The sequence below is a fragment of the Amblyomma mixtum genome, chromosome 4 (genome assembly GCF_055824585.1).
Source record: "Amblyomma mixtum isolate Tamu chromosome 4, ASM5582458v1, whole genome shotgun sequence".
In the NCBI taxonomy this organism is placed as follows: Eukaryota; Metazoa; Arthropoda; class Arachnida; order Ixodida; family Ixodidae; genus Amblyomma; species Amblyomma mixtum.
In genome coordinates this window covers 85,345,765-85,355,480 of record NC_143015.1, presented here as the reverse complement: position 1 = coordinate 85,355,480, position 9,716 = coordinate 85,345,765, and the positions used below count along the sequence as shown (strand labels likewise).

The 9,716-nt window shown below is 50.8% G+C and overlaps 1 pseudogene; it reads right to left on the bottom strand.

Moving 5' to 3' along the window:
* Positions 1-485: 485 nt before the first annotated feature.
* The window catches only part of LOC149347282 (cytochrome P450 2J4-like), a 30,450-nt pseudogene continuing 21,219 nt past the window's right edge, over positions 486-9,716 (bottom strand).

Sequence of the window (9,716 nt, the reverse complement as noted above, 5' to 3'; positions counted from 1 at the left end):
TGGAAGATGGAATAAGAGAGGAGGAAGAGAGTGGTCAGTTACGGTGGGTGGGAGGTGACGGTTAGCGAGAGAAAAACCGCGGTTGCTAGGTGAGAGGGGAATGGGCGATGGGGCACGGCGTGGCATACTATGACTGCCGCTTTGGATTGCGCGAGTGCAGAGGGGTATAGAGTTGACAAAACGATTGACAAAATGGATCATGCGGCATGTCACCTCCTCGGCACCCCAAATGCTAACGAATACAATGCCATAAGAATCGCATTCATCGGTTATGACTTTTTCTTCCTGTTCATAGCCAGGGCTTCCCGCTTTACGGACTACAAACGACGAATGTTATAAGGCTCCAAGCAACAATCTGTGTAAAACATGCTGCAAAGACGCACTCTCAAAGCCCAGTCCGGGAGGTCAACTCGCTATTAAGTGGAGATAGATTACCCGCATGTGCGTGGTGCGAAACTAATGCGTATTGTCCGCGCTGTTCCTCGCTAGCGGGCGACGAAGCACAGTTTCTGTGGTCTGGGAACGCAGATGCCGTCGCTATCGAAGTCGAGGTCGATGACTTTTCCCTCTTCAGGCAGGATAGTGAAGCGCTGCACGATGCTTGCAATATAGACGAACACTTGCACTTTGGACATCAGCTCCGCTGGACACATGCGTTTCCCTAAAAATGAAGAACAGTAGGTGTGGTTTGTATATAAGGAGCAATTTGTGTGACTACATTTTTCTTGAGCCGAGTCGCGATGGTTGACGTGGTTTGGTGCTGTTTATTAGTGCGTTATGTGCGCCAGCCTTGAGTATTATGATGAAACACATGGAATGGATAAGATCAATCTAAGGGTTAGGTAGATGCCACGACCATACATGACAGGACCAGGTGGTCAATTTACAGGACTCAGCACGTCTCGTTTGCACTAGTCAGCAGTATGTTCGCTGTGCCAAGGAGCAATATAGGCTTTATAAAGAAGGAAAACTCGGTCAATTCTGAAACGCACGTGTGTTTTGAGTTGTGACGGCAGGTTCCAGATCCTCATATGGTCGAAAGATTCGCAGAGGCCTTTACTACGGCGTCACTTTACAGCTCTTCCTTTATCCCCTCTTACCTCATTTTGGCCATCACGCTATCCGGGTGCCCACGAAAAATAAAACATTTAGTGCCCCTTTCGTTTACTGAAACCCATTCTTAACAATGTTGTTCATTTTGAAAATATGGCGCTACCATCGCCTTCACTGAAGTGAGACACTGGAGGTCCAAACGAGAATGAGTTAGCTTAGGGATTAAATTAATACGTTGCTTAATCGGGCGTGAAATATATACAGAAATAGACTTTTAAATTTATTCCTTGAGAATTTGTTTCGTTCATTTCCAAAAATGTGGCGCTACCATCGCCTTCATTGAAGTGGGATAATGAGGGTCCTAACGAGAATAAGTTAGCTTCGGGATTAAATTAATACGTTGCTTGATCGTGCGTGAAATGTACAGAGAAATAGGCTATTAAATTTATTCCTTGGGACTTTGTAGGCGGCTTTCTTGGGTGCCACCTAGAAGTATTTGCAGTTATACTCAATAAAGCTATAAATAAACATACCTTCGTCAAGCTTTTATTGAAAGGTGGAAATAAAGACGCGGAAAAAAGCGAGGCATTGCTCAAACCTGGTGTTTTGTGTCTTAATCAACAAATGGTAGCCGGTGCGGAGAGGTGCGAGCTTACCTATGGAGAAAGGAATGAAGTAGTCGGGCTTCTCGACCAGTGCTGAACCGCCGTCGGTCAGGAACCTGTCTGGATTTAATTTCTCGGGCTGTTCCCAAAGTTTCGGGTCCATGTGCGTCGCCCATATGTTTGACATGACGACTGTGCCAGCAGGGATCAGATAACCGCACACCATAACGTCTTCTTCAGCCCTGTGGTTTGACAACTCAAATGTAAAATCGAAATTTCTTCAGTTTCCAAAACTATAAAAACTCAGATTTCTCCAGCGGACATAAGAAGCTCATGTTCCTAATCGTAGCGGAAATAAGCTGCGCGCACAGAAAATGTTTACAGCTGTCCAGCAGTACATTATTTGTTTGTAAAATAAATGCTGCACTATATTTCGTTGAGGAGTTGTTTTTATGTTGTTTATCATTCCTGAAACAGTTGCCCAAAATTTTAAAGCTATAGTTATTGCCTCCGAGAATTAAAGCAAATGTAATTATTGTTGAAATAAAACGATGCTAAATGAATAGTAAAGTTTCGCCTCTTCTTTCCTTCTGATAGCAAAAGCGAATAGGTTCTTTTCTCTTCTTTCTTCTGCACCAGGGGTGCCCCGTCGGAGACGGCTCGTTATTACTTGAATGCTGAAGGTCTATAGGAGATGATACTTGCAAACAACAGAGAACTTGCAGGGGATATAAATTGAAGCTTTATATACAATAGTTTACATATATATACAAGTTGAGCAGTGAGCACAACAACAACATGGAACTGGCTAACATTTAGGGGAGGCCCCTACTCGGCGTAGCCGAAGATGCGTTACATCTATCTCCGTAGCCCAGAACCTCTTTTCCGGGCTCCGGGACCCAGTTTTAAAGACACATGGGCCCGACCCACATTCATCAGCATCCAATCGTGCCAAACTCTTAACACGATTGGTTATTAGCCGTGTGGCCCGCCCTCCAACTTCCTTAAGGCACATAACTCTCTCCCAAATGTACATACTGTAAAAAGGGCATCTTTTTCACTTAAAACATAGTACATTCCGAGAATTCACACACATACGGATTGGCCCCCTGGGTTACGTGCCCCGCCCCACACTTCCACCGTAGTAAACAAACTCTCTCCCCTATGGAAAGAAAAAGCAAAACACATAACAACAACATGTCAAAACACTGCCACGGGTACGTTTCTCTCCCCAGTCCCCGTGACCTTGACGCTTCCCGGCACTAGGGCAATTGTCGGCCCCAACCCAGCTGCGACTGTTGCAAACATCGCCCGGGAGCGCAGATCCACTTTCCGATAAGAGTCGGATCACAATGGACTGCCGAAGCCACCAGTTGTCCTCCGGGGTCGGGGCGGCGACATAAGTCGAGGTGGCCGCCACTGTCCCCAATTAAGCAGGTGGCAGTGCTCGTCGTGTGCGGCGGCGTCTTCTGCGCGCGGCCCGTTTCTTGAGCCCGCGTTGTCGTCGAGCCTCGGGGCTATCCCGGACGCCAGCCAGCTGCACCGCCGCCCACAGCTCCCATTCATCCGGACGCACCGGACCCCGCTTCGTTCGGCAGTGTTCTCTTCTCAAAAGAAAAGCGGTCGAACCTCCGAACGAAGCGTCCGAAACTTAATTGGGCCGCAAGTGGTGTTTGTGAAGCCGCGGTGAGCTTGTCGGCGTAAGATGAAACGGCGGCTTGACCTTTTTGTGCTCTTGGTTCTTCGTGCACTGGCACAAAGCGGCCGCGGCGAGAAACTCGCGTCCTTCCCCAAAAGGGGACAACGGGAGGCTTGGGTGAGCCCGCTCTGCGCTCTCCTCGCAGCCCCGCCGCCGGGGGCTCTCCGGGTTCTGCAGCGGCGACACCAAAGGCGACAGAAAGATGGGCGCTCCTAATGAGACCGCACGCATCCACATATCTCCCTGGGGTCCGCTCAACGACGAAGCCCCCCTTCCTTAGCCGCTAAGAAAGGAGGGGGGAGGGGGGGAATAAACACACATGGCGCATGCTAGCCCTCTACACGCCCCCCTCAAAATTCATCTAAGGGTTGCAGCACGCTTAGACGAATAAAAACAAACACAAAAAGAGGGCTAGTGGCTTACCTACAACGAACCCAAAAACGAAACTAAGCACGCACTTCAAAAGTAAAAACGTTTCATGCATGCTGTGGTCGTAGTACGGGTGTCCCGGTCCATTGGCTGTGCTTACAGTCAGGGCCACACACGTGCGTACGCGTTTCACACATTCACATACAGCGCCTTGACAGAAGTCCACGCTGTCGCGCCGCGACCAGTTACACCTGCATGCACAGCCCCGTCCTGCTCGCGAATGCGCACACATACACACAGACACTTGCAACTGAAGCATTCGTATGAGGACCGCAAGTGGCCGCGTGAGCCTCCTTGGTCGCACCGAGTGTCCCTGTGTGCACTCGAGCCGTGATGTGTTATCAACGAACACGGTTAACGGCTAACGGTCACTCAGCTCATGCGCCTGGTGCCGCCACGGGGCGAGAATTCAAAAGCTGCTGCCCTCCAGGATCGAAAACATCCTGGTCCGCGATGGGTCCGAATCCCCGCGCACGTGATGCCCCTGAGGGTACGCTTTCTCCGGCGTGCCAGTACAAACCGCGCGAAGCGTAAGGAGCATAGCCCCTGGTCGGCCTAGTAACCATACCACTGCGGCCGGTTTTGCTGCACTTGCTTTGGCGTACTGCCGCACGGAACGTATTGCTCCACGCGCCGACTTTCGGCGGGAAAGCCACGCACCTGCCTCCTGGTACTATGCCTCGCTTGGAGCCATCTGCACCTTTAATGCACGGGCAAACCTTAAAATTGCCGCTCCCTGATTGATCTACTCCTGCCGGTTTCGTGGCTTCGTCTGAGACGGCATGGGCTTTCTCGCAGTCACCTGACCCGAATTTGCCCTTCGGCCAGTCCCTACGCATCTCCCTGTCCTCACCTGACCTGATCAGACACCCATTGGGTGCGTTCGACAACTGCGCGGTACTTCCCCTGGTCGGCCCAGCAGGCCCACCTCCATTCTCTGCCTCCGAAGAAAGGCTCTTGCCATCAGTAACGCTCCTGGGCACTTCCTGCCCTATGCCCTGCACAGTGTGCCGTTGCCGCAGCGGTAGCTCTCCTCCTGGTGTTAGCTCGCCAACCTTCCGTCTTTCGTTGCTGGCCGTTTCATGCCGAACGGACTCCTCTTTTTCGCAGCTTGCCTGCGACCGGGTTTTTCTTCCCGAACTCGTGCCCTCGTCCCTGGCCTCATCTGGGGTATAGCTGATCTGAGCGGATTCCTCGTCGGAGTGCGCGATCACTGCCTCTAATACCGCGGCGCTCGGTTCCATCAGGGTGCTTCCTTCACTTGAAATTTCAGTTTCCCGATAAGCTGACTCCCTTCTTGCTTCTGCTTGGCCGTTTTCGTCTCGTTCTTTTGATATGTCGGAGGTCACAGCCTCCGCCATCAAGCCTGCAACAATTTGACCGCTGTCCCGTTTGTTATCGGTCAATTTGGTCTCGCTTACCCCCAGATCATCAGAATTTGGCTCCTCCCCTTCGTTAGGAGCCGCCCGCAGTGGCGGGAAATCTGTGATACCTTCGCGCCCCTCAGGAACCTCGTCCTCACTTCCTACGCTTTTTGCGGTCTTTTCGGAAAAAGAGGTGTTTCTGCCTACCGGCCGACTGCTTACAGCGTCCTGCCTGCTTCTTTCTTGGCCTGCGCTGGACAAGCATATCAATTTGCCCTCCAGCGCAGACGGCCTCACCTCTCGGGACTCGGAGCAGTTGTGTATGGCTAGTTGACTAGCTCTTCTAGACTCCCTGAGCTTAGCCACTTCGAGCCCTAGCTGCTCAAGCTTCGCTGTTACCACCTCCCAATCCTGAGGCAGCGCCTTTCCAGCATTTTGTTCTGCAATTTGCGCCTGCAGGTCCGCTAAGCGCGCCTTCCATAATTCCAATTGGTCCCTCACATTGAGTGTGGGTCGGCATAGATGGCCCTCCATACCGCTTCCGTACCCCTCGACTGTCCTAACGGCTCGAAACACACGAACAGGGACGTGAACAATGCGACCAAGGAAACTCACAGTTTCGATGCGTCGTTCCGCATGGCCAGCTCCTTGGGGTCGCGTCCACAGCCACTTTCCGCACGCTGCGATGAGCTGTCGCACGCCGCTTTACCGGTGCCCGTCGCCGTCACCTTGCTTTGAACCGCAGGTGATCGTCGAGTCTCCGCCTCGACGCGCTGCTTTCCTGACCGGAAGCCCTTACGCGCCGCCGGACTATCGCTGAGGTCCTTGCCGCTCACTTGCTCGCTCTTGCTCCTGAAGCTGTCCGCCTGCGATCAGCTGCCACTTGCCGTCGGTGTCCTCGACTGTCGCCGCTCCACTGGAGACGATGGCAGTTGACTTACGATGACGGGACCTGGCTTCCTCGACCGCTGCAGCTACTCTCCGCCTGCGCCTCGTTCTCCCAAACCGCCGATGCTCGACTTGTTGATGCCTGGACGTCTCTACTCTCTTGCCTTCCCTTTCTCCTGTGCTTCCTTCTGATAGCAACAGGATCCTGTCGACTGCGCCAGTAAAGTTTCGCCTCTTCTTTCCTTCTGATAGCAAAAGCGAATAGGTTCTTTTTCTCTTCTTTCTTCTGCACCAGGGGTGCCCCGTCGGAGACGGCTCGTTATTACTTGAAGGCTGAAGGTCTATAGGAGATGATACTTGCAAAGAACAGAGAACTTGCAGGGGATATAAATTGAAGCTTTATATACAATAGTTTACATATATATACAAGTTGAGCAGTGAGCACAACAACAACATGGAACTGGCTAACATTTAGGGGAGGCCCCTACTCGGCGTAGCCGAAGATGCGTTACATCTATCTCCGTAGCCCAGAACCTCTTTTCCGGGCTCCGGGACCCAGTTTTAAAGACACATGGGCCCGACCCACATTTATCAGCATCCAATCGTGCCAAACTCTTAACACGATTGGTTATTAGCCGTGTGGCCCGCCCTCCAACTTCCTTAAGGCACATAACTCTCTCCCAAATGTACATACTGTAAAAAGGGCATCTTTTTCACTTAAAACATAGTACATTCCGAGAATTCACACACATACGGATTGGCCCCCTGGGTTACGTGCCCCGCCCCACACTTCCACCGTAGTAAACAAACTCTCTCCCCTATGGAAAGAAAAAGCAAAACACATAAGAACAACATGTCAAAACACTGCCACGGGTACGTTTCTCTCCCCAGTCCCCGTGACCTTGACGCTTCCCGGCACTAGGGCAATTGTCGGCCCCAACCCAGCTGCGACTGTTGCAAACATCGCCCGGGAGCGCAGATCCACTTTCCGATAAGAGTCGGATCACAATGGACTGCCGAAGCCACCAGTTGTCCTCCGGGGTCGGGGCGGCGACATAAGTCGAGGTGGCCGCCACTGTCCCCAATTAAGCAGGTGGCAGTGCTCGTCGTGTGCGGCGGCGTCTTCTGCGCGCGGCCCGTTTCTTGAGCCCGCGTTGTCGTCGAGCCTCGGGGCTATCCCGGACGCCAGCCAGCTGCACCGCCGCCCACAGCTCCCATTCATCCGGACGCACCGGACCCCGCTTCGTTCGGCAGTGTTCTCTTCTCAAAAGAAAAGCGGTCGAACCTCCGAACGAAGCGTCCGAAACTTAATTGGGCCGCAAGTGGTGTTTGTGAAGCCGCGGTGAGCTTGTCGGCGTAAGATGAAACGGCGGCTTGACCTTTTTATGCTCTTGGTTCTTTGTGCACTGGCACAAAGCGGCCGCGGCGAGAAACTCGCGTCCTTCCCCAAAAGGGGACAATGGGAGGCTTGGGTGAGCCCGCCCTGCGCTCTCCTCGCAGCCCCGCCGCCGGGGGCTCTCCGGGTTCTGCAGCGGCGACACCAAAGGCGACAGAAAGATGGGCGCTCCTAATGAGACCGCACGCATCCACATATCTCCCTGGGGCCCGCTCAACGACGAAGCCCCCCTTCCTTAGCCGCTAAGAAAGGAGGGGGGAGGGGGGAAATAAACACACATGGCGCATGCTAGCCCTCTACATGAATGAAAATAGATTGGCCAACCTAATAAAGCCGAGGATTTAGTGCAGTATGGGATGTGCATTAATAAGTGGCTGCTTATACAAGTTTCTTTGTTGAAACACTGCACTGAAGAAAATTAACACACTCAGAGGAAAGATGAAGGAATGCATAAATGCATTAGTGTTCCTTCATCATTCCTCTGTATGTGTCCATTTTGTTCTGTGCAGTTTTTCAGCACAGATTCTTACCAGCTTGACCATCTAGCAGTTCTGCTGTAAACATCTCAGCCTTAATTGGTTCTGATGTGAAGGGACATAATTAGGCAACCATTTCTTTGTTTCTGATCATATAAGAACACTGAATTTGAAGACCGGCTTTATGTTTCTCGAAATTTTAATGTTACAGCTTTTTGACAGGGATGTAATAAGAGACAGCAAGTTAACTAAAGTGTATGTATTGTTGTGTGAATGCAAACTTTTACTTACGTTACAGTTTCTTGCCACTTTCGAATGCCAGTGTTAGTGTGACCTAAAGCCGGAATTACTATCATTTATATCCAAGGCTGGAGCCGATACTTAACCTTCATAGAACTTATAAAGAGCATAGATGGTGGTCATTCATGGTTCATGAATGGCGAAATATGCATAGCCACCGTAATTTCAAAAGCAAAAAAAAATGCTCGAAAACAAAAACTTCTGGCAGGGAAAAAAAGGAACATATATCTTCGATTTTGAATGCTCTAACAGTATCTTGATTTGGGCTAGTTTGTAACAGTATTTGAAAACATTGCACAAAAAAGACACGGACGACACAGATGTAGACGGTACAGGTGCTAACCCCCAACTTTAGTTTAGAAAAGGCCATTACTTCTACTATATAGGAGCCAATCACTACTATCATTCGATCAGCATGCGCAAAGCAGAACACAATAAAATGGGCTCGGAAAACAGCATAAGGGCGGCACTAGTTGGTACAGTATGGCACGTGAAACTAGCGAGCAGCCTCTGTTCGCCGATAGTTTTTTCCCCGGATACCTTCATGACGTCACCGGAGAATTCACTAGCCAGACCGTCTGCCCAGCCACCGAGGTACATATAAACACACACAATCTTCCGTGGACTTGCACGCCATCTACATGTAATGTCGTCAACAAAAGTGCTTAAATACTCGCCATCGGCTGCTTGGAACATCATTGGGCAAGGTGGCAGCGTGACTCCCACCATGCTGAGCAAGCATTTCTTCATTCTTTCCCAAGTTAATTACTATTATATGGCCGAATTTAAATGCTATCATAATAATGCGCTTCGCCTCGTCATGCTGTTCAGCCCGAATAGGTTGAAAAATATTGCCTGCACTGGCCTGCTCTTTCCGGTTAATTTTACTGTGCAATGAGGAGGCGAAGGTCAGAATCGGGAACCTGGTAATTCTGCTGTGACGCAACGGACCACGAGCTCCTACTGGGGGTTCTTCAGGGGAAAAAAGATGCCCAGGCTTAGCTTGGTTACGCCAAGAATGCGTTGCATATTGCGCGGTCTTTTTGCGCGAGGTATTGCTTGGCGGCACTCGATTTTCTCAGCAGCTTTTCCTCCGTGACGTATGGATGGATGGATGGACGGGTGGATATGAGCGCCCCCTTTGAAACGGGGCGGTGGCAACCGCCACCATGCTCAGCCGTCTTTTTTCTGGTTTTTTTCTTTTCTTTTTCTTTTTTCTATTCTTATTTTTTTTTTCACGTGGTTTGGTGACGTGCGTGACGTGACGCCACCAAACCACGTGACGTCACGTCACGTGGTTTGGTGGCTGCCCGGCCGCGCCCAAGGGCTGAACTGAGTGATTGCAATATGCTACGCATAACAGAACGGCTCAGTCGCAGAAAAACGTCAGTGGTATGCAGGTCTTGTCGGATACTCTGGCACAAAAGAAGAGTATACTTGATTCGCTTTAACTGCCTATTGCATACTTAACTGCTGCTGACAAAAAGTAATCGCTGTCGAAGATTA